Source organism: Festucalex cinctus, chromosome 4 (assembly GCF_051991245.1).
Source record: "Festucalex cinctus isolate MCC-2025b chromosome 4, RoL_Fcin_1.0, whole genome shotgun sequence".
NCBI classification, from domain to species: domain Eukaryota; kingdom Metazoa; phylum Chordata; class Actinopteri; order Syngnathiformes; family Syngnathidae; genus Festucalex; species Festucalex cinctus.
The window spans coordinates 18,463,581-18,490,449 of NC_135414.1; the positions used below are offsets into that span (position 1 = coordinate 18,463,581).

The 26,869-nt window shown below is 42.3% G+C and overlaps 1 protein-coding gene across 3 annotated transcripts in view; it reads right to left on the minus strand.

Annotated features, from left to right (window-relative positions):
* Window positions 1–26,869, minus strand: part of ankrd11 (ankyrin repeat domain 11) — a 115,197-nt gene that overhangs the window by 22,247 nt on the left and 66,081 nt on the right. The gene's annotated exons all lie outside the window — the stretch shown is intronic.

The window sequence follows — 26,869 nt, forward strand, 5'->3', positions numbered from 1 at the left end:
TGTGACTGAGTGAGTGAACAGATGAGACCTCGGCTGTATCATTTTTTTTTCCTCCGTTCAGAGACACTGGCACTCCTATCCTTACTGGCGCCGCTTCCATCTCGCCTACCCCCACCCTCTCTTCTCTTCCTTCTGCAGTTATCCTATTCAAAGACTGCTATTTATATCTCCCCTCCCCCGTCAAGTCAAAATAGAAAGCCAGCCACCAAGAGATGCTAACAGCTACAGAGGTTGAACTGCTCCCCTTTTGCTGGTACATGACCAACAAGATAAAGCAAATCATAGCACCTCCTGTCGACTTCCTGTTGACCGAAACTATGTTCCAGAGGACCCAGTCAGAAAATGGCATTGTAAAGCCTCCCAAAAGTAGAATATCTGGAGGATTCTCATGTTACAGATTTCCTTCCAACATCCAAGATGGCTTTTTCTACAATACAATATAATCATCAGTATGTGTCGGGAACAATGAAATGGTATTCTATTATTGTGAAAACATAGAAGACTTTCATGTAGCTGTTGCTCCATGGAGAGCGCACGCATCTGCATCCATCCATCGTCAGGCAACGGCGACGTGAAAAGAGGACCAAAAAAAATATTGTGACTGTTGTTCTAATAATTTCAAAGATTTGGGCATATGAGTAGGTAGGGGTGTTAAAAAAAAAATCGATTCGGCGATATATCGCGATACTACATCGCGCGATTCTCGAATCGATTCAATAATCGGCAGAATCGTTTTTTGTTTTTTTTTAGGATTCACACCTTGAGCATGGAAGAATGTTATATGAACGGAACATTAAGCCTTAATATTTTATTTTAATGCTGTTCAAACATGAAACAGATTACAACCTCTATAAGACTGAAATTTCAGATAAATAAATAATACATTTTCATATAAATCTTACACTCTACAAGCTTACTGATTAGTATTTTCTAAATTTGAATGAAAAAAAAATCGCAACAATCGACTTATAAATTCGTATCGGGATTAATCGGTATCGAATCGTGACCTGTGAATCGTGATACGAATCGAATCGTCAGGTACGAGGCAATTCACACCCCTATGAGTAGGGATGGACACATATTTAGTGAGGATCGATCACATTTTCATAGAAGTCAGGCCAGGCCTGGCCGCCTAAATTATCACCCGCCTCACATTAGTCTCCCCCCCCTATCCAAGGACGGTTTGGAGTGAATGCGCGTATCCAATGCACCATACTAAAACAAGTCAAATGTGAATAAATATTTAAGCAGTATAGAAATTACTCAAACGCAATATATTTCCGTGTTTGACAAAATAATAAAACAAGATGTCATCTCCAAATTAATAAACAAAATAGGCTATATTACCCTGACACATCTAAAAAAAAAAAAATTACAAACAGCAGTAATTTAATCTAAATCATATTTTAAATTTAAAACACCAAACAGGCAAACAGAGAGCGCGAGCAATGCGCTCATGTTTATGGAGAGTGGCTCGGTCGCATTGCGCTCCTTTCACGCAAACGCTCCCTGACTTTTTTTTTTTTAATGGATTTAAAATCATGCCAAAACCCCATAAACACAAAAAACGTGATCTACGTACACAAAACGTGATCTACGTAGCAAAACGTGATCTACGTACGCAAAACGTGATCTACGTACGCAAAACCTGATCTACGTACACAAAGAAGCATATCTTCAATTACAACAACAACAAAATGTTTTGCGTACGTAAAAAGCAATTCTACAATTACGGATACAACTCGCGTGACTTTTGGCAGTGATATTCCGCCGAGCAGTTATACGTGCCGAAAACCCATGATCCGCACGCGCAAAGCCAGTAAACTTTACAGTAGGTGGGCGCTGTTGAATCAGCGCCGTATTGAGAGAGTGTTTGGCCAACTCGTTGAAGAACTACTACGCTGTGATTGGTCAACTGCTGGTCACATGACATATGGACGCCTTGTCGTTACCATGGTGCTGGTGCAAATGGCGTTTCTATTGTTGTTATCTATTGTTGTCTATTGTATTGTTGTTGTTGACAGTCTGACAGACTGTCGTGAAAGACAAAAAAAATTGCGTAGTCTGAGCTCGGCATAAGTTGCTCTTGGCTGGCAACCAAAGCAACAAGTTGTACCAATAATAGCACTAAGTCAAGCCCTGCTGTATGAATCAAATCCTTTCACTTTTGCTTTGACTACTGGCAAATGCATTTAATGCTAATCAAGTCCCGTGGAAGTCAACAAATACAGTACATTTGACAAAAGTTACAGCATGAACTCATAACAGCATGAGGACATGGAAAGCATGTATTAGGGAAATAATTGACTTCTGTTTAACATTAAGAATAATGTGAAAAAGTAGTCTGAACATTATTTGAACATTGCCATGCATACATCTTTAATGCTTTGCGCCTGACACTAGCAGCGCTAGCTCCAGCCACTGAAATGGTAACTGCAGAAAAGAGTGGCAAGTGATGAGCCAGTAAAGCAATCAAGCTATCTCCATAGTTTCTCTCGCCCACACACACTCACACACCTTTCTCCCAAAGTTGCATTATCTCATCTTCCTGGAGCCACTCCCTCTGCGGTCAGAAAGAGGCCAGCACTTCAGCATATTGCAGCATGCACCTCTCCCAGGTTTTAGTAGCAGTCTGGTTGTTCTGCTAATTGAACAATGGGACAGCTGACCTCCAAACTGAGGACCAAAGATCAGTAGCATAAAAAATGAGTGTGGTTTCAATATGGTTGATTTGAAGTTGTTAGTAAGCTAAGAAAAAAAATGGTTGCTTTCAGCAGGCTTCAGACTGCCCATAAATTGTCACATTTTGCCCCAGAAATTGGCCGATCACGACTGGTGCACCACCAGTCCACATGGATACACTTGCACATATACACTGATATATATATATATATATATATATATATATATATATATATATATATATATATATATATATATATATTTTGGAAGGCTTACAGCATTTTTGAATGGTTGTTACAGCTACATCAATATTCATTGGCGATCCACATTTTTTTGAATCACAACAGTTCATTCCGTATGGCTGTTTTGTGAACACATTAACGTAGTTAAAAAAAAAAAATGTATTGTAATAGCATACATGATATTTGCAATGAACCGTCACTTAAAATATAAATCAAAAATGTAATGTAAAGCACATTGCTGAAAAGTGCAGTTGTTTGCACCAAGCATATGCCACTCGTAGCTCGTGATTGTCACTGTACACACAGCAATACACCTTCAATTTTCCACACTGACAGCTGAGCAGCACAGCAGCTGCATACAGGGATGGGCTTGTTGATCTCCAGGCGTATGTGCCCTGGTTACCAATACAGTGTGCTGTTGCAAACCCCATTGCAGATGGCACAGAAAACATATTTCCAGTATACACTGTGGCATGTTTAATGTCGACTGTCAGAAACAGCATGGGTAACTGCGACATTGTGTTTGGGGGCGGGATACACGGCTGTGATGAAACCAGGAAGCGGCGACACCGTGGGAAACAAACTATTCTAACATGGACGAATGGCAATTAATTCTGTTCGTGCAGAATTACTCACCGTTTCCTTGTTGAATGTTGAACTGCGGCGCTTCATGCATTTCTATCTGGTAAAGATGACGTTTTCATCCGTTACCATGATTGGTCAAAACAAATGTGAACAAGATGCCGCATCGTCCAATCAGTTCGAAGTATTGTACAGAATGACCCGCCTTTCCCAAGCAAATCACCTCGGAGCAGTCCCAGATTGATATTGTGGAGAACTCTCGAGTGAATCACAATTATCAATCATTCTGGCTATTACTAAGTTACGAAAACAGTGGTGACAAAATGTAATTTAGCGATGACGGAAGCGTGGACAACATTGACGGACTGACGTTTACAGTTTTGTTCAACTTGAATAATGATGCATTAAACGGACGCAAGCCTGTCATTGACTAATGACAAATGAGGGGCACTCAAAATTCATTGACAAACTCACCTCTGCAAACAAATCTACTAATTAAACTTATTACCTAAAATAACCTACCAATCAAACTAACCTGCCGACCAAACATCTCGGGTAAACGCTGATATTTGATTCGCCACAGTGAATAAATTTGATGGGAAAGCTGCCCCCGCCAACATGGCCACCACATAGGCCAATGGTAGCCAGATTGCTCCTGCATGCTGGTGTATATCTGATTATTACACATTAAGCTACTCAAACGGCGAACAATAGACCAATCAGAGGCCAGAATTTCGAGGTCACAAACTCTAGCATAGCAAATGATGCTATGCTACATTTCATGGCAATTCATAGAAAATCCCGAGCATTCCATAAATGTACCTCATAATTACATAAACACTGATTATGAAAAACAAAAGGGAATCATCAGCTTTATACTTATGACTATGTTTGGAATTCTCTGCGTGGATATCTACGACAATGGCAAAATAATGAGCTATTGTTTTGCTACAGTTTGAGATATTTACGGAGTTCTTTGTTGTTCTTTTACATAATCTGATAATTGTTTCATATCGCAGAATCTACCTGTGCGAGTTCTGACTCATTTTGCCATGGCAGGTCACTTATTGTCATTCTCTCAAGCACACCTGATAATATTTTGCAGCTACCTAAAATCCCAAATACTGCAAACATGACATCTCAATGTTTTTTTTGTAAATTCTTTATGCAATGGACAATGGACGGATCATTTACTAAACTGTGAAATTACAAATGGAAGATTCAATCAAATGCATTGATATTTCTGTGTGTTTCTGCCTAGTAATACTTGTGGCAGTGTGGGGAGAATGAACTACAGAGGGACGAGAGCAGCACTGAACTCGCCTGTTTGGTGTGCAAATAGAGGCAGCCAGGCTCAGCTGCTGTATCCTGGCAACGAGAGCACAGCTCAGTCCCTGACCTGGGCCCATTCATTTCACTGTAGGCCTGTGCAGACAAATAAAACCAAGGCTGACACACGATCACATGACAAAACCTATACAAGCACTGAGCATAGAACCTGATGGAAAGGAGCACTAAGTGTACTGTGTCATATAGCCACTGGTTGGTCTGCCCTTGAGGGAAGAGACCAGCCTTCTATTAACATGACTTTTTATATGGGTTTTGGAAATAAATTAATAAATAATCATACCTTTACCTTAGGGCTGGGCGATGAATCGAATTAATTCGATTAATTCGTCTATTGAAAGTACCACGATGTGAAAATTAGCTAAATCGTGAAATAGAGGTGCTTATAAATAAATACACATCATCTACCTTGAGCGGCTCGCTTCTGTTTACGCTCGTTGTTTTGGGGTCCTTCGTTTGGTGGCTGCCGCGCTTGCTGATGACGTCAGCCTACTATAGCGAAGCTGCGGTATGTGACATCATCGGTAGGCCCACATCAGCTACTTTGGCCAAACGATACGCTGCCTACTCGCGCACATTGTATGCTCCAGAAGACTAACCGAGAAAAAGGACTCATGTTACGTCTATTGTATGGAATTGGTTCGGCTTTTACAAGAGCGACGTAGAGCAAAGTACAAGCGTGTGCAAGGTTTGCCAACAGCTATTAAAACAAAGACTAGCAGGCAGCACAACTAACCTCTTACAGCAAATGCAAATGCATTCGAAAGAATGGGAGAAACGATCACGTCTTTGAGAGTGCGGCGTGTCTAAAGCTAGCAAAGATAAGTACACGCACACCATGAAACAACAAACTTGAGCTGTATTTAGTACCGGAGGAAACATTGTGACATGCACCAGAGCTTGTCTTTTGCCAGAGTCAGTTGACAGGCTAGTTTTGCTTGCAAGGAATTTGAGTTTATTAAGATAAAAGGTGGTGCTGATTATTTTTAAGCTGTTGATCTTGAAGTTCTGTTATATACAAATGTTATTGTGAGCTGAGTTGTATATTTGCAGAATACTGGATGTGTGGTTTACAATATCTATTTACAATTGTTAGAACTACTTGTGGCAATTAAGTTAGGCAAAAGCTATGAGTAGTTTTTTTTTTTTTTTTGCTCAATCTATATATGTCATGTTCAATGTTCAATGTTATATGTCTATATATGGCATTTAAGTTGAACAAAAGGCTATGAGTAGCTTTTTTTGCACAAGCTTTGTGGCATTTAGGTTATGCAAAAGCCATAAGTAGTTTTTTTTTTTTTTTTTTTTTGTATAATGTTATGTATGGCATTTATGTTGAGCAAAAGCTGTGAGTAGTTTTTTTTTTTTTTTTGCACAAGTTATGTGGCATTTAAGTTATGCAAAAAATATGAGTAGCTTTTTTTGAATAACCTATGTTAAATTAGCCTTAAAACTGATGACAAATTCCTGTACATTATTGTCTGAACATTTTGTACAATTAATTTTTGAATAAATCACACCTTGATTAAATGTTTTTTTTTTTAACTTTTGATTAAAATCGAGTAAAATCGTAATCATCCAGTAAGACAGACAGAAAGAAAAAAAAAAAAGAAAAAAAAAAAAGAGATTTTATTTTTTGGCCATATCGCCCAGCCCTACTTTACCTTTGAGCATACCTTTTTGCCGACGCAACTCTTTTTGAGCTATGACAGTATTGGATCTAAAGAAATCTAATTTCTGCCTGCACACTCTAGTTTTTACAGCATATGAGATGCTGGTGCATAAGAAACTGGACTCAGACCGGTTATGAGAGCTCAGTCTTAAAAGGGGGCCCATGAAATGCAACTGCATAGGAACCAGAAACGATCGATGTGTTCTTTTCATATTAAGAGCTATGTAATTTTAAACAATAAGTAACTTGCGAGTTTCTGCACATTTTAAAATTGTAAAATACAACTTGACGCCACTCCCCACAAATATATGCAGTATAATTTAATTTATTGCTGCTAAATTGTGTTATAGTGACTCCTTTTCATGACCTTTGACGCTTTTATTTTGTTAAGTTCTCGGATGCGCCATGACGCAGCTCTACTGTTACAGTGAACACATCAACACTTTCACTTTCACCCTTATGAGATATTTTGTGGAGATGCTGAATAATATACGCTTTACATCTAAAGATAAATAGGTTTGGGCTCACTCCAACTGACAAAACGGCGTCCATTCGGCTCTTTACCCTCACAGGGGTTTCAAGAGTGCCCATGGACACCTCTCGGTGCTAACGGCTAACTGAGTGCGTTCTTTCAAAGCAAGGCACGGGTGGTAGTGGTGAGACACAGTCCAAATATCTCCTCCACGCTACATTCCGCCCCTTAAACACTGTGTGTTTTAGCTCCAGTGCATTTCTATTGAGTAGTTTTGACGCGGACGTTTCTACTGCGTGGTGACTGGAATTCCCTGAGTAGAGACTTTCCAAATAAGGAGCAGTCGTTAATCGAGCGTTAAAAAAATTAGTGCCGTTAAAGGCACTTAAGTTAACGAGATAACGCGATAATTTTGACACCCATGATATATATATATATATATATATATATATATATATATATATATATATATATATATATATATATATATATATATATATATATATATATATATATATATATATACATACACACATACATACATACATACATACATACATACACACCCCCTTGGTCTGATTTCTTATTCGGAGCACGTCCACCTCTCTTTTCCATCCAATAAGTGCTCCGTGCTTGTAGCCTGCTTGCCAGTATGGTAAATCATGCTGTCTTTGCCACTGACCTCACTAATATAGTGGCAGGCACGCACAGATGTACTGTACTGTATGTATATGCAGCAAGACTGCAGGCAAGGCAAGAAGCGATCTCGTGTTTTTGGCTTTCTCCTCGCCATCAGTGCTCTGACTCATCCCCCCATTTCTTCAACCTCTCCTCTCTGAGTACTTTTCTCTCATCTGCTTTTTTCCTCTCTATTCTCAACATCTCTCTCCACTCTTGCCACAGAAACATGTGAGAGCATACACACATGGAAAGCCTGTTGCCTAGCAACTCAAGGATGAGGCAGATGCAGACATATCAGATAAGCTAGTAAAATAGCCGAGGACGTGGTGAGGAAAACGATTGGAAGAGAGCCTCGGAATAACAAATTCCCAATACTTCAGTACATTTCTGACCTTTGAGTCACTCTTTGACCAAACAATTGTGTTTTGTCACCTCCTGTGTTGTGACAATGACTAGATTGCACGCAGTCAATATTCGGGTTAAGGTCAGAACTCTGGTTTCTGAAACAAACGAGGTACTGCCTTTATATGCATGGCGGACAGAGATACTGCCGTTTACATGCTCCCTTGTACTCGATTGGAATATCCCGTTTGGAGCACGACGCGCAGACAACATGATTAACGGACATATATAACGTGATTTCCGCTTTTAACTTAGTACGTTCAATAATAGAAATTATATTTATGTCACTCACCACGCTAAATAATGTAGTCGTTTTCGATTTTTTTAAAATCACTAAAACAATACCAAATTTGGAAAATTTGTTTTGTAATTACTTCAATGCAAAATAAAATTGATCAGATAATCGATAGGTATCAATCCATTCTAAAAACATTCCATAGTGACAGCACTAGTCCAATAAACCCGAAGGCTTGCACTGTATAATATAACATTAAGCTAGTGCTGGTCAATGTTGAAAAATATTAAAGTATTTTTTTTTCATATAATAGTAAATATTAAATAATACAAACAATGCATGTTTAAAATAAAAACAACCAATTATGTATGAGAGTAAAAGGGACTTGAAAGAATTCAGAGCATTCCATCATATTTTTACTATCCCAATGGTCAAACAAGCGGATCTCATTAAATTAAACAAATAAATTATGTATCTGCACATGACACATTAAGTTTATTGTAATTCATGTAATTTCAAAGCCTATAAGTTAAGGTAGGCAGTTCCTTTGCAACATACTGTCAAACGCGTCGGTGTCTCTGATTAATTCAATAATGCCATGATGAAAACCTTTATTTTCTGTCACACATTCAAACTAAGAAAAGCAAATTTCACATAACTTTGCACATTCTACTTTATATTATGCAGGAAGCAGAGGGTGGGTAGAGGAGCTGAGTTGGCAGATATGAAGATGGGGAAAACCAGCAGCAGACATCCAGACTGGCAATTTGATTACAAAAGAGAGGAATCAACACATACAAGCAGGAAAACAAACATCTAAAACGGATCCTTTCTGGCTAAGTGGCCGACACACAAGTGGGTGCAGCATAGCTCAGGACCAAACAGAATGTTAATGCTGTCCTGGTGCAGAGGGGAGGAGAGAGTCAGGCTCCCAGATGAATTATAAATCACTGGGCAGGGCAGGATGGAGAGGATGGAAAGATGGAAGAATGAAAGCCCAGTCGCTCTAGAGCATAGCAGAGTTTGGGGTGGTGCCTCCTCAAAGAGTCAGAGAATATAGTGATGCCATACTGAGCCAGTGCAAGTAGTAATGGCATTGGTGTGGATTTTAATATACATATATTCAAAATGTACCTACCAGCCACAACATTATGTCCACTTGCACACTGCAGTGAGATCATATACAGGAGCTCTATCTATTAATAGAATTTATTTTGCCTTTGCAAAGGAAATCATGCTGGTTTCAGGTTGACAATATTAGATAAGTCCAAATTCAACCATCAACAGCAATAGCAGTAGCACTTCATGATGGTAATAGTTTACAGTGGTGTTGAAGTTTATTGCATCATAATGAGAGCAGTGCCTGATATTTTGGTTTCCTCAGTTAGCTACATTAGAATAAATACATTAGGAGGAGGAACATGATGCAACATGTTCTGAATGGACCAAGCCTGAATGGAAGAAATAAGATGAATGATTCCACCGCTACACTAAAATTACATTTCCAATGATTTGTATGTGCATCTACAATTTATTTTTGCCATACTGATCACATGGATATAGATGGTGATATCAAATGTTAATATCTTAATGACAAGTTACGTCGTAGCAGTTAATACCAATAATACCATAGATAGAGTAAAAGTAATACAATCATAATGGTAACTCTTCAAATAAATGCTAAATTTGCCCTATCACATGTAAAAAGAGCTAGGTGAGTTGACAAACTACTAAGTGTAATGGCCAACCACATGCAATCATAAGGCAACATTCAATAAATATGCTAATTGAAGAGAAATAGTTTAATTTGTGGTTTGAGCAAGTGCTGTACAGGACCCAACTTGTCATTTATGAGACCACAGCACACACTGACTTCCATATAGCTTGCACCATTGGAGTTTCCCTACGCAGATGACCAAAAGTAGAAAATGTGAGCTACTTATCAAGTCAATAACGCAGTTTATTTTTGCCGTGTAAAGGCAGCATTTGCATTGTGTTGTACTTCGGAAATATCAGAAATGACTGGATGTTTGGAATTGTTAGTTATTACACAAACATGGGCCATAGTACAGATGTCAAGCAAACCAACAAGACTGCCATTTTGAACCAGCAATTGTTTATCTCTCAAGAATAATGGTGAGTGTGTGTGCATATTTGTTCTCCATCTCCACATTGGAAATTGCAGTAATTGAACGTGCCCCTACCCAGAGGGAATTAGTCTTCCGGTGCTCAAGATATCGTTTTAGCATCAGAGACACATACACATCCACTTCCAGACAACTACTGAAAACATATGCATGCAATTATACCAATTAAAGTCAAAGCAGAATGGAACCTTAACACAGAGGTAACGCAAATATAAGAAAAGAAGGGGGTAATGTATACATATTTATTCCTGTGCTGACATGACGTGTGCTGGCATGAACAGTGGAGGTGTCGTGTCACAGCTAAAATAGCGTGAACCAACTTTTACAAATCTGTATGTATCTCAATATATTTTTATTGGCTTGTCAGCTGGGCACATGATTTAATTTAGACGATGGATCACAATTAAAATTCAGAGGGGTCTGGTTGCAACGGATTTCTCAGGGCGAACGTCCAGACCTCAAAATATTTTGAATGGATGGCAATCCAATCATTCTCTGCATCTCTTATGCAAGATAACCCGCAGCACACAAATGTCGCGGGTGTGCTGGCATCTATCCCAGCTGACTTTGGGCGAGAATAGGGGTGTGCCCAGTCTTATGGCATGAGTTTTTGGAATATGGGAGGAAACCCGGAGAGAAGCCACTCAGGCACAGAGAGAACATGCAAACTCCACACGGAAATATCGGACACTTGATTTGAACCCAGAGCCTTTGAATTGCGAGGGGCGGATGTGTGGCCGTGTATATAACCTGTCAAACAATATAGAAATGGCACATTTCCTGTTCACATTTGTGGTTTTGCAATAAATAAATAAATAAATAAATAAATAAATAAATAAATAAAATAACATGTTTTGCTGTCCATGAAAAACACAATTTGTATGTAATATAAATAAAATTATTTTTGATCCTACTGAAGGGCACAATGCATACATATCAATAAATGTATTCCCACGACACAGAAATAAAGTGCTTTTAAAACACACATCTAAACTCTTTGAAACAGTTCACATTTATAAACAAACAATGCCAATATGTTAACATCCACTAAATACAAAGTACTGACACGATGCGAGGAGGTAGGACTCAGACGCAGAGTGTAAGTTGGCCAACAAGGCTGCAGCTTTAATCCAATGAACCAAAAAACACCTCTCAAGGAGGGAAAAAAGGCAGAACAAAAAGAGCTCCAAACTGGAGAATAAACAAGGGCACTCAAAAACAGGGACAACTAAAGGCGCTCCGCTAGGGAGGAAAACAAGGGGCAAACTAAGGGCGCAAGACAAAGCAAGGCAAGACATCGAACAAGGACTGTGGAACAAGGACTGTGAGGACGCTTCCATGCACTGAGATGTGACACTTCGGCAACGGAGGGGAGAATGCAGGTGGCTTTTATGTCCGGGTTGATTGGGAGCAGGTGGAAACAATCATGGGCGTGGACCGGTGATTACTGTGCAGGAGGAAGGGCAAGTGACCTGAGGTGAGAGGGTGGTTAATGACTTCAAAATAAAACAGGAACCTGACTGTGAAATAAAAGCATGACCCGCCACTCTGGTGGCGGCGTGACAGTACCCCCCCCTCAACGGCCGGCTCTCGACGGCCCAGGAACCTCGGGGTGTTCATCATAAAAATCGTCGATGAGGGAGGGGTCTACAATGAACCGGGCGGGCACCCATTGCCGTTCTTCAGGCCCGTAACCCTCCCAGTCAACCAGGTATTGGTGCCCCCGGCCCCGCTTTCGGACGTCCAATAATTTTCTGACCTTATAAACTGGGCCCCCCTCCACCATCTCCGGAGGGGGCGGCGCAGGTTCGGGCGGGACCAGGGAACTGTCCTGAACAGGCTTGACCTGGCTCACATGGAAGGTAGGGTGGGTGCGGAGGGATCGAGGCAGGCGCAGGCGCACGGCGGCTGGACCTACTGTCTTGGTGATCGGGAATGGCCCCACGAATCTAGGGGCCAACTTTGGACAAGGTACCTTTAGATGAAGGTTCTTCGTCGATAGCCATACCTTTTGACCTGGTTGATACTGGGGTGCGGCCCTCCTCCTCCGGTCAGCAGCTCTTTTCATCCTGTCGCCTTGACGTTGTAGTGCCAGTCGAGCCGCTGACCAGATTCGGCGGCACCGGCGGACCATGGCGAGAACCGAGGGAACTGAGGCTTCCTCCTCCAGGTCTGCGAAGTAAGGTGGGTCGTAACCATGCACACATTTGAACGGCGTGATTCCTGTGGCAGAGGTGGGTAACGAGTTATGAGCCAGTTCAACCCAAACCAAGTTTTTGCTCCAGGTGGACGGATTTTGGGAGACCAAGCACCGGAGTCCGGTCTCCAGCTGTTGATTTAGCCTCTCGGCTTGTCCATTGGCTTCCGGGTGGTAGCCCGAGGTTAAGTTCGCCTTGGCCCCTATGGCTCTGCAGAACTCTTTCCAGAAACGAGAGACGAACTGGGGCCCGCGGTCGGACACAATGTGTCGCGGGAATCCATGGGTTCTGAATACTTGGTCTATCATTATTTCTGCTGTTTTCTTGGCGGAGGGTAACTTGGGTAATGGAATAAAGCGGACCATCTTTGAGAAGCGATCAACAACTGTAAGTATTGTGGTTTTACCATGTGATGTGGGAAGTCCAGTGACAAAGTCCATTGATATTTCAGCCCAGGGTCTTGAGGGGATCGGTAGTGGCTGAAGGAGGCCCATCCGAGGTTGATTAGATGATTTATTTCGGGCACAGACTGGACAGGCCCTTACATATTCCTGTATCGAGGCTTCCATGGAAGGCCACCAGAATCTTCGGGCGACAGCGAACAGGGTCCTGCGAGTACCTGGGTGACAAGACAGACGAGAGGTGTGTGCCCAGTTGATCACCTGTGCTCTTAGGGCCTCCGGGACGAAAAGCCGTCGTGGTGGGCATTCTTTCGGGGTGATCGTGTCTTGAAGGGCGTCCTTGACTTCCTCTTCAATCTGCCAGGACAGGGCTCCTACTATGCAGTCTCTCGGCAGGATGGGTTCAGGTTCGGTTGCTGTGGATTCCGGGTCATGAATACGTGAAAGGGCATCTGCTTTAACATTCTTGCTTCCGGGTCTGTAGGTCAGAGAAAACGAAAATCTGTTAAAAAACAATGACCACCTGGCCTGTCGGGGGTTCAGTCTTTTTGCTTGGCGCAGGTACTCCAGGTTGCGGTGATCTGTCCAAATGATGAAGGGGTGTTCTGCGCCCTCCAGCCAGTGCCTCCACTCTTCTAGGGCGACCTTGACCGCCAGTAGTTCCCGATCTCCAACGCTGTAATTGCGCTCGGCCTTGGAGAGCTTCCTGGACAAGAATGCGCAGGGGTGCACCTTTCCATCCTCCTGGCTCCTTTGGGATAGGACGGCCCCGACGCCCAGATTGGAGGCATCTACCTCAACCACGAACTGGCGGGTAGGGTCGGGAACTCTGAGTATCGGAGCCTCTGTGAAACGTTTCTTGAGTGTGTTGAACGCGGCGTTGGCCTCCGGAGTCCAGACGAAGCGTTGCTGTGGCGAGGTCAAGGCATGGAGTGGAGCTGCGATGGAGCTGAAGTTGCGGATGAATCGTCTGTAAAAGTTGGCGAATCCCAGGAACTGTTGCACCTTCTTTCTGGACTCAGGTGTGGGCCAGTCCCTGACCGCGCTGACCTTCTCTGATTCCATCTCGACTTTGCCAGGAGATACGACGAATCCCAGAAATGAGATGGTATCGGCGTGGAAAAGGCTCTTCTCAGCCTTCACGTAGAGCCGGTGTTCAAGCAGGCGTTTCAAGACTTGGGTGACATGGTGCTGGTGGGTTTTCAAGTCCGGTGAGTAAATCAATATGTCGTCCAAATAAACATATACGAACTGGTCGATGAAGTCCTTGAGCACGTCATTGATCATGGCCTGGAAAACAGCTGGCGCATTCGTGAGTCCAAATGGCATGACTAAGTATTCATAGTGGCCTCGGGGAGTATTGAAGCCAGTTTTCCACTCATCCCCTGCACGAATACGGACGAGATGATAGGCGTTGCGGAGATCCAGTTTGGTGAATATCTTGGCTTGCTGGAGCTGGTCGAATACTGAGGACATCAAGGGCAGAGGATAACGATTCTTGACTGTGATTTCATTCAGGGGACTGTAGTCAATGCAAGGGCGTAATGAGCCATCCTTCTTGCCCACAAAGAAAAAACCGGCTCCAGCTGGCGATGACGAGGGCCGAATAAGTCCGGCTTTCAAGGAAGTGTCTATGTACTCGTTTAGGGCCTTGCGTTCGGGACCCGAAACAGAGTACAATCTCCCCTTGGGGATGGTAGATCCAGGAATCAACTCGATCGCACAGTCATAGGATCGATGTGGGGGAAGTGACATGGCCTTGGTCTTGCTGAACACCTCCCTGAGAGGATGATAGCAGGTGGGAACGGTGTTCAGGTCCGGGTAATCCTGGTCATTCACGAGAGACACCTGTCGGATGGCAGCGGGAGGTGCCTCTGCCGCTGGCCGCTCCACCCCATGGTGTTCACAATCATCTCCCCAGTCCAGGACTCGCCCCGATCGCCAGTCGATGCGGGGGTTGTGCAACTGCAACCAGGGATGACCCAGGACCAGTGTGTGTGATGGGGAACGGAAGACATGGAAGCGAAGAAGTTCTCGGTGCTGTCCAATATGGATCTCAAGAGGCTCTGTGACATGTGTGATGAGGAATAAGTCTTTCCCATTGAGCGCCCTGGCCCTCATATGGGTGGAAAGTGGCTCCGTGCCTGCCTGCAATTTTTCCACCAGACCCCAATCCATGAGGCTCTCGTCCGCTCCGGAGTCAATGAGAGCTAGTAGGTCTGTGGAAATGGCATTGCAGGAAATCTTGACTTGCGTGAGTTTTCGGTTTTTGCCTTGCTTGTGAGTCGCGGTACCCACCGGAGAGCCTCTCTTGGTGGGACAAGCTACCACCAGATGGCCTTGTTCTCCACAGTAGTAGCATCGCCCCTCTTGACGACGTCGCTGGCGTTCGTGGTGAGACAATCGGGCGCGGTCCAGCTGCATCGGCCCCTCGTCACTCTCGCTGGGCCTTCCCGCGGTGGGCGACTGGGGAAGGGCACCTCGCGGAGGGCCTCTTGCTTCTGGGTGCCGGAAGAATCCGGAGCCGTGTCCCCGTTGATGTCCGCTGGTCTGCAAAAGATCTCGCCGTCGATGATCTGTGCGGATGGCCAACGAGATCAATGAGTCCAAATCGCCAGGTAAGTCCACTGGCAATAAGAGTTCTTGCATGGCTGTGGAAAGCCCCTTTAAAAAGTGGTCAAAAAGGGCTGTGTCATTCCAGCCACTCTTGGCCGCTAGAGTTCGGAATCGGATTGCGTAATCATTCACCGATTCTCGGCCTTGTCTGAGGTTGCTAAGCTCTCGAGTCTTTTCCCGATCCATGTTGGTTGGATCGAACACGAGGCGAAGTGCCCTGCTAAACCCGGCTGCGGTTGAGCAAGTCGGGGAGTGCCGTGCCCATTCCGTGGTGGCCCAGTCTCTGGCTCGTCCAGTCAGATGGGAAATCATGAAGGCCACACGGGAACGGTCGGTGGGAAAAGCCTGTGGCGAAAGTTCAAAATGTAAGTCGCATTCGGTCAGGAATGCCTGACATTGTCCTTGGTCTCCCGAGTATCGCTCCGGGGGAGCCAGTCTCAACCCCGCCCCGGTCAAGGCTGGAGTTGGGATCGGTGGTTCTGCGGTCTCTGGTTTCGTGATGGCCGGCGTGGAGTGTCGCAGGTGGCTCATTAGCTCCTGCACCTGTCCAGCGAGCTCTCCCATCCGGGTGACCATCGCCTGCTGGAGCTCCTCTGTCTGCGACAGGCGGGCGGCCTGTCGTCGAAGTGCAGCCTCCAACTTCTCCGCTGGGTCCATGCTGGCCGAAGTGTACTGACACGATGCGAGGAGGTAGGACTCAGACGCAGAGTGTAAGTTGGCCAACAAGGCTGCAGCTTTAATCCAATGAACCAAAAAACACCTCTCAAGGAGGGAAAAAAGGCAGAACAAAAAGAGCTCCAAACTGGAGAATAAACAAGGGCACTCAAAAACAGGGACAACTAAAGGCGCTCCGCTAGGGAGGAAAACAAGGGGCAAACTAAGGGCGCAAGACAAAGCAAGGCAAGACATCGAACAAGGACTGTGGAACAAGGACTGTGAGGACGCTTCCATGCACTGAGATGTGACACTTCGGCAACGGAGGGGAGAATGCAGGTGGCTTTTATGTCCGGGTTGATTGGGAGCAGGTGGAAACAATCATGGGCGTGGACCGGTGATTACTGTGCAGGAGGAAGGGCAAGTGACCTGAGGTGAGAGGGTGGTTAATGACTTCAAAATAAAACAGGAACCTGACTGTGAAATAAAAGCATGACCCGCCACTCTGGTGGCGGCGTGACAAGTACTTGAAGCACATACCTAAACTCTTGAAACAGTTTACATTTAAAAACAACAGCAATAACCTAAATGTCTGCACTAAACAGGCACAAACACGTCAGGCCTACATGTTAGTACAGTACAAACTGTTTTGGTGCTTGCAACTGAAAAATATAAATAAATAAAGGCTGGGAAATAACTTCAAGTAAAGAAACAGCATTTTTAATGTTCAAGTAAAGCCGCGGAGATACATCAGGAAAGAATTAAAAATGTAAAAAAAAAAAATCTAGTAATGCCACTCTCGATGGCAGGTGAAATAACATGCTAAAGTTGCCCTAAAATCCACACTATTTAGGACGAACATTCATCCTTTAAAAGCCACGGTTGTCTTGCAACGTATGAGACACCAGATCCGTCGTCAGACCTCACTCTACGGAGGAGGACAATTATAATAACTTTTACCCTACAAAGAGTACTCACATCGATAATTTTTGATAATCCTATAGTATACTCTAGCTGCAAACTAGACAAACTGATTGGCTCATTTTGGTCACAGAACCACAAAAGCTCTTACACAATCTGTGACAGTGAATTGGGAGAGAATAAAAAAAAAGAAAAAAAAGAAAAACAAGAAAAAAAAAGAAAAAAAAAAGAGAATAAAACACCGCATGACAATGCACATACACTACCTTATTTTGATACAATGGCAATAGACTAAGTGTCTGCATGAGACCTTGACTTGGTCCAGACCCGGAACGTGGTCCGCCATTTGAAGATGGCTGATTTAGACTTCCATAATTCCACCATAGTGTACCGACACTTTCAATTTGAGAGTAGGACTATTCTATGCAGCCATTTCATAGCTTCTGATAAGTTTATTGATATGTAACAATATGTAAAAGATCTCCACAGCCCCAACTATCCATCCATCAATTCATCCATCCATCTTCTTGACCGCTTTTCCTCACAAGGGTCGCGGGGTGTGCTGGAGCCTATCTCAGCTGGCTATGGGCAGTAGGTGGGGTACACCCTGGACTGGTTGCCAGCCAATCGCAGGGCAGCCCCAACTATTCAACAAAGTAAATTCAAAGAAACAACACATCATCATTAATATCAAACCTTTAAAAAAAAAAGAAGAAAAAAAAAAAAAAAGACGGTTCAACATGTATATTGATACACGGGGTTCGATACGATTCAAGAACAACACATTTTAAAATGTAATGATCCGATTTGGTTTGATTAGGCTGCCTTCTTGATCAATCAGAGGATGGTGTGCATAGTGATGTACCATGTTACTTAAGTATGAGATAAGATGGAGTCTGAGATGTGCAGCACCACTTTACTCTGTATGATATCTCATGTATGAATACATAATGCAGGCTTTGAGGCCTGGGGCTCAATGTCGATAAGCACAGACAACAAGGCAAGGCAAGGCAAGGCAAGGCAAGGCAAGGCCAGGCAGCTTTATTTATATAGCACATTTCCTACACAAGGCAACTCAATGTGCTTCACACAAGCAAAGACACAACACCTGAAAGCATTTCCAAGCGTGGAAGGTTCGGAGGCAGTTTGGAGTGGAAAAACAAAGCCTATAAAACAAAGTCTATTCTTCTATTTTATGTTGTTATAGTTACATATAGCTGTGCAATTTCTGCTAAAAAATAAATAAAAAAAGTTTGGAAAAAAAAAGTCGATTCTTAAATAGTCAATGAATTTGATCGGCGGCTCGTCGACCAATTTTGGAAGCCCCAGTACAAATGCTCGCATTCGAAAACAAAATCTACAAGGACAATGAGTAAGTGACACAAGATTAAAATGATTTCATATTAAAAACAGAGACATCCATCTAAAACAATAAATCAAATCACGTAGCTCAGGCGAACATTTCCTTAGACAAAGTGCAATGGACTGCACTTCACAAAATGCGTACACCTAGGAAGTGTGTGCGTGAGTGGTTGCAAATGATGCTGCAAGCTTACTTGGGTACCCATTTCTTTTCTGACATGCAGAATTGTAGCAGCAAAGGGGTCTCTGTGGTCGTGTAATTCAGAGGACAAGGGCTGCATTGAGGCAAGGGAAAAGGGATAGATGATATAGTTACATGAATGCACAGCCTCCAAAAACCTGGCCTACTCAGGTTTCCTCTACAAAGCTTCCATTTTTATCATGGCACACCCGTGCCCCCACCTATCTCTCCTATTGTACGACTTAAAATTGCCTGCAGCGTGCCTTCTTATGTTATAGCATAATGGTTCATGTAACGGTTCACCACAAATAGGCTAAATCTGTCAATTGTAAATAATCTGTGCATAACAACAGTGCAGTTTCAAGAAGCACTGGGGGAGGTTTCCAAAGCATTGTATTATTATTTTCTTCACTCCTTTTTTTGTCTGGTTGAATGACTCATCAAAAAAGTCCCTGAGTACTCTTTTTCTCCACACCCAAGCTCTGGCCAAAAATGAAAGCAGCACCATCGAGGAGGACGACACATGTGGTACACTACAGCTATTTAGCATGTTGGTCAGGATTATGAGCTAATTGTCAAAAGCATCTTTTACTATATCGACCAGTAGCTAATTCCAGTTCAGTCTCTCAGTCTCTCTCTCTCTCTCTCTCTCTCTCTCTCTCTCTCGCACAAAATGTAAACAAACAAAAACAAATTTCAGTTTCCAATTTCTAATTGAAGTTATCAATTCACAGATTGTATCTTCCTCTTTGCCAAACAAACGTGCACATGAAGAGGCCCCTTTTTTTTGGTGTCAGAAGTGAAGACCAGAAGGCAGCATTCATATGCAGATCTTTTGCAAAGAGAAGAGGGTGCACGCGACAGAAGGTGCGTTTCCATTACCCTCAGTTTTGCGCAAAAGGCATGTTTTGCAAAAGTAAGCTGGTAATGGAAACACCGGATTTGCAAAAAAACTCTCAAATATCGCAAAAAAGTGTTTGCGCTCTCATGAGGTGGTTTTTGAGACGTATCGAAAAAGAAGTATTTCGCAAAAGTGTAATGGAAACACTTTTTGCGCATTAGTAGTCATGTGACACCCGCCCGGTCACGGAGGAAAGGAATGTAACACGTTGTTTATGTGTATTTTTAATAAACTTGCAATTACTATTTGTTTTGAGAATGATTAATTTTGGTTTTGTATTTTTGTTTTACATGCTGAAGTGATTTATATCGGCTACTGCACGTCATGAGCGCAAAAGAGAGACAGGTGTAATCGAGCGACCTCCTTCGAAAAGTTGAAGGAGAGGAGAGCTTGAAATCCTATCCTGCCATGTCTGGTTAATGTAGCAGAAAACATCAGAAACTTTTAACAATTTGTAACCCGCCTTTTACCCAGCTTCTGCATGAGAACAACAACATTTCAGGATTACAGGAAGTAGGAAGTACGGTGCCACTAGCTTTCGCGTCAGAACTGCTTGCAATGCCGACTGCCGAGGGGCACACACAACAACACCAACACTAAATGCCCGAAACCGCCCGATGAGGGCTAAGTGTTTTTAAAGTAATACAACTACACCGGGCGTCCGTCTACCGTAAACATCATGAGCACCTCCTACAGAACAGCGAGGTCTCGCGAGACGGGACATTCCGAGAATTACGCCTCAGAAGCGAAACTCTCGTCAATGGAAACACCGACAATTCGAAATTGTACTTTATCGAAATAGTACAATATCGCTTTTATTTTTGCAAAAAAGGGTAATGGAAACGCACCTAGAGATCCTTTGGATACTGAACACAAATAATCACCAGTGCGAGACACAAACAAATGTCTAACAGGTCAATGGGAGTTGTGAAGATTTGTCAAGGTAAGCAGTAGAAGGCTATACACTTTCTTAATTTGCAGAGATGATACAATGAGTATAAAATGAAAGCCATAAGACAGCAAAACTTGCTGCAACTCGGGGTGCATGCAAATATGATACGTCAAGAAAAATATTAACTAATTTAACAGACAATATTACAAAAATCACAATGAAATGTAGCCCGGGCAGTGCGAAGCTGTTGTTCTTACTGGATATTAATATATCTGAAAATTTATGCCTAAAAATGGACTAAAAAAAATAATAATTTGAGAAAACTGAACTTTCTGTCTCATTAAAAGCCCCGCAACAAATAAAAATAGGTCCAATCACGTTTCTCTGAAGCAATACTAAACCTGCTTGCTGCAGATGACAGAGTGAAGGAATGCACAAACAAGGCAGGGATGCAGAAATTCCAAATGTCTGCATGCAATATACAATTATACATGAAGCAGATGAAATGCATGTTTAATGCTCCCCCCCCCCCCCAAAAAAAATAAAAATAAAAAATATATATATCTAATCAACTCTGCCCAGCTAAATGCACTGACACAAATTTCTCTAACACCACATAGAATGTGAAAGGGCTCTAGATAGAGAAACTGTGCAGGCTTTTGAAGCAGAAAGGAGTGAGTCATGATGACCTACATAGGCAGTGTGGAGTGTGTGTGAGAGAGAGAGAGGGGGTGGGGTTACAAGAGAGTTCTTCCGCATATCAGTGTTTACTTGGCTTTAAAAGCATCTTCACTCTGGAAGGCTGTGAGCGAGTAGGGGAGAGGTATATGATTTATGGGAACAAGAGAGGGACAGCAAAACACTCCAATGCCGTTGCTCTTGAGCACTAGACACCAACATGACAGTGATCTACCAAACGTTCGGGAGAATATACGCTGACATTTTTTGGATAAGCCCAAAAACAGTCTCGAGTTTTACTGCATGCATTAGCACAGAGTAGATGTAAACATGCAAAGAGCTAGTAATTCCGTCAGGATTACCACAGGCATGGTCTAACATGAAATAGGCAACTATTTAAATCTAACAAATGATGCGAGAAATTTGCTGTGGTGACCCCTGATGGGGAAAGTCAGGCTGACAGAAATATGGTATTTAGCTCAAGATCAATTTAATAACCGAGAAGTTTTCCTGAATAAAAACTGTAGCGTCACAGCATTCCATTTTCTGTCATTAACTACAAGGGGTGGACAAGGGGTTCACAAAATCCATGGTTTGGTATGTGTCGACTCTATAAATATCAGTTATGTCTTGTAAAAGTTAGATTAAAAGTGATAGTATACATTCAATTCCCATTTGGTGGTCTCTCTATGCCAGCAACACAGTGACAGACATAAACAAATGCTCTTCAATTGGATGGCAAAAAGGTACAGTCAACCTGTGTAGCCACCGGTTGCCATTCGGACAGTAAAATAAACCATGGCTCCCTGTATATATCAACTTTGTGTTCAACTATACAAGGCTATACTTCACATTAAGTAGTAAGTACTGATTATTATTTCAGTGTTCATACTTTCTGTGACAGTTTTGAGATTTTCCTAATGTAAAATAAGTGTCTTGGCTCCACAAATGCTGGAAAACACTGCTATAATTACATTTCTATCTATCTAATGATAATCGTATGTGAATGAGCTCAGCTCTTGCATTAAGTAACTCTCTCTTCTTCATTCATGGGACATGGACACAATGCTCGATTTTTTATTTTTGCACATCACAACAATGGATTTGACCTCTAAAACAGATGAATGGCACCAGAAATTTAAGGGGGTCAGCAAGCTTCATACTAACATCTCGCATCTTTGGGTTAAGCCGAAGTTTCCATAACTGAAACAATCACAAACATAGCTATTTTCTGTGAGTTTTCCATTTTATATACCAGAGATCTTGTGATAGTGATATAAAGACTTTGTAATGGTGGCTTACAATGGCGACTCTAGCGTTATTATGAATTAAATTTGGTGCAATATGCTGGAAGGGTATGAACATGTAGTGTCCTGACTGGTCAGGCCACTCCGCCATAAGCGCACAACTATCTTGGCATAGCGTTCCTTTACACTTTCATTATTACATTAGTAAAATGGAAAAAGAGAAAAAATGCACGTGGACCGACCCTAAACAGTAGAACCAAACAATGTGGATGGTTTCAAAAACCGTTCCACCACTACTTCTGACAATATAAACGAGCGAGATAGCCAGAGAGTTGAAAAATGAAGACACTCTGGAAAGCAAAGGAGAAGTGAAGGTGAAGGTATAGTGGTAGCACAGAAGGGACTGTAATTGGGGGCAATAGTTATCATGTTATTTAAAGTTGACACTGTTTTCAGTTCAGGTAAGAGGTACATTCTTGTACTTAACTTTGGGATCAGTGTCAAGGGAGTACAACACTCCAATCCCTCATCTTTTTGTTTTGTGCATCATCACCGTTTAATGCAGTCAGGGGAGCTCTGCCAAAAAGATGTAAGACTGCAACCAAAACAGCCAACTGAGCATCTTTTTTTTTTTTTTTTTTTTTTTAATGAACTTATATTCACTTGCTAAAGAGGAAACATCCATACACACTTTAGAATGCGGGTGGAGGTTATTTGATGGCGGGGTAGGACAGGGTAATATGAGTCTAATAGGTAATGAAGGGTGTGGTGTTTCAGAGATAGGTAAAGGGAGCAATAGGGTGATGGGAAGGAGAGGAGGAACAGATGAGACATCTGGGGGAGGGGATGTTGTGAGGAGAGATGCACAGAAAGGACTGGTGAATTATTGATGAGAGCCAGCAGGTTGGCCCTCACTGCTAATGCACACGCATACACACTTAACTTGCGCCTATGTGCACACCAGCATTCACATAGAGCGTGGATAATGTTTCACATTACATCAGCCATGCCTACCCTCTTTTCCTCTTGTTTTTTTTTTTTCCCCAGCCACCAACTACTACAGTCTCAAATTAGACCATCTGCCCTCACCTCTCTCTTGCCCTGCGCCACACAGAACTGTATCCCCACCACAACATTAAACACCCACTCTCACAAACATTGGCGGCCAGAACTAGCTTCTCTCGGTCATGTTTCAAGCAAAAGGCGTCAAACTGCAAAAGTAGGTCAGGGGTAATCAGGTTCGACCATGCTACATGTGGAGTTCACATAGAGGCTAGAAGCAAAGCATAAACACCCACCCCTTCTCCCTCCGGTGGACACATTCAATTCATGAAAACACAAAGGGTGGGATGGGGACTGGACCAAATGGACTGGCACCTCATATGGTAAGTGCTGCGCATGTGAGGAGAGGGGTCATTGGGCTTGGACAAATGGTTGAAAAATAATATAGCGGTGGTATGACAAAATGGAGACAGAAATGCTTAACGGTATGCAAAAATGAACTACAAGAGCCTTAACAGTTAGCATATCCACAACATAACTAATGAGTAGCACAGTTATCCATATTTGGTTTCCCTCAATGAGAGCTATGCATTGGAGGAGCGATGAGAAAACTGAAAGAGAAATGGTAAATTAAATGTAATGTAATACGAGAGCAAAGAAAAAGCACATACTGTATACTGACAGTTCATTGATGACGATAACTTGACATTTTATTGGCTAACTCAATTTAAAACATGTTGAGAATGTCTCTGCTGTGCGTGCATGCGATCCAATGGAATTGCTGTACAAGCATGCTGCAAGCGGAGCAAAGCTGAGCTGAGCTGCATACAGAGTTGCCGAGCTATGCCACAACACTGTTGTTGCTTGTAGAGCTCTAGTCTTCCCCTCCCCCATTCCGCTAGCTCTCCCCTCCCCCAGACTGCGGCAGGAAGGCAAGCAGGGCAGATGGTATCCTAGCAAGCAGAATGACCCTGGTGTTCCTACCCCTTGTTTTGATCCCGCAGTCCTGATTGTCCGAGCCTAATCCTACACTAGTCAGAGCTGCTGGACTGCTGCCAGCACTCTTATTACAAACACAAAGGCTTTTCATTCCAGCTAGGGTGCGAGCTTACTCATCAGCAGACACACCACTTCTGTTCTATCACATGGCAGACTTCCTCCAGCCGTAGTTTACACTCTTACCTCTTTCGTTGCTCACCAACTTGCTCTTTCCTTGATATTTGCTTCTTTTGTCTCGTTAATGTTTGCTGATTAATGTTTTCTAACAGACAGTCTTTCCTGATGGGTGTATTTGCCTTGTATGTATTTAATGTTTGAATGACTTACTACATCTGTTGTGTCCAAACATAAATAAAACACATGATTTCAAATGATTTTGTATGAATGACAAGTGAATGATAAAAAGTCATTTATTAACACATATAAAATTTGATGTCTTGTTACCCAACAATCTAACACTATTGTTAGATAACCTGACTACAACCATGCACATAAAACACAGGGATTACTTTGAACCCAAACCAAAACCACAAAGAAACTGTAATATTGTATGTGTACAAAACCACCAAAACAAGTAAATGCATTTTTTTTTAAAATAAATAAATAAATAAATAATGTGACAACTACTATTAATTAGAAACATACTTAAGGCCACAAAATTGTCAGTTTGTATGTCACAGCAACCTGTGACAAAAAAATTAAAATAATAAAATAAAATAAATACAATGAAAAAGCATACCGTAAAGTCAGCCACACACCAAAAAATAAAAAATACAGCCATCGATTGACCATTGCACACCTACGACGACTCCGTACAGAACAATCACACCTACAATGACTCCTTACAGAAAAATTCAACTTCTAACATTCTTCTTCTACTTAAATTACTTTATTTAACAACAAATTGCATGTATGATTTGTCAAGGAACAAGTGGACTGCCCTGGCTGCAATCGCAAGGTTTTTCAATCGGTATAGAATACAAAGAGGACAGGTCAAGAAGAAAGGAGCGACTGTGAATAAACCACTTTTTTTTTTAAATGAAAATAAAGGGGCATTGTTCATAACTGTCACCAAATTTCAAGATGGTGATCTGACATCCGGCAAATTTCTCCAGGATAAATCCGGATATATTCGAGAGGTTGTTGGCAATGATAGCCCCATTTATTGACTTCATGAACATTTGCACACTCTCCACTTTTTGCTATTTGGCCGCAAGGAAATACAAAATTATATAATATATAAATATAACCCCCCCCCCCCCCCCCCCCCCCCCCCCCCCCACAATATACGTTATATTCGTATGGCTTGGCAGCGGTGGGCTAGATCTTGCTTGGTAGAGACAAACTTCACAGGCACAGCACGACACCAGTGAATAGGTCAGTTATGTTCGGTCATATCTCTTGGTGTACGGCAGGGTTAAGGTGCCCATTTCCATTCAATTAAAAGGAAAGCAAAGTTGAAACATTGTGTGTTCACCTCACCAGCACAAAGGGTCCAAAGCATTGTCTAATTTTAAGTGCTTCCAGTAAAAATTGTTGTACTGTATAGTGATAGGGTTGAGTGACGTAAGACAACTCATGTGAGTCTGGCCAAGATTCCATATTTATGAATCCATCAGCCCCACGATCAATAGCACAACAAGACTCTTGTAGGCTTGCGCTACAGCTGCACCATGGCAATAAAAGTCTTGCAGCACAGCAGAAATGAACACATAAAAATGGCTGTGCTGGATCTCTACTCTGAAAGTTGTATCACAGCAACTCCATGTGCAAAATAATATCTAAATCTGTTAAATACCACCCAACACAGTTGGCAAGTTTCTCTAAGTAGCCATAATCAATCCTCTGTGCGCTAGGGCTGCAGTACTGGCACAGGAAGAGAACAACAGTAGAGTCAATGTATGCGTGTGCACACATGCAAATTTCAATGCAGCACACTGAAGTGTGTTTCATTTTTTCCTGATATTGTAAGCATTATAAAAGTATTTAGATATTCATAGATGTTAGAAAAAGTAGCATTCCTTATATGAGTGTCATGGTTGGAAACCTGGAATTATGCCAGGTGGTTGGTACTACAGCTGTTATATTATTATGTAAAGAATCTCTGCACTTATGTATCATCTTTATTTGTCATAGTTGCTTGTTATCAGAGTTATCTGAGTTTTTACAGACGTGCTCAATAGGAGGGTTGTCACGATACTAAAATTTAAAACTCGACATCGATACCCAGGAAAATACTCGATAACATTTTCGATACCGCGGAGATAAAACAAATACTTTAAAAATGCACAGAAAAATATTTTTATTAACATCACCACAAAAAATAAATTAAATAAATGATTAAGAATCAGAAAA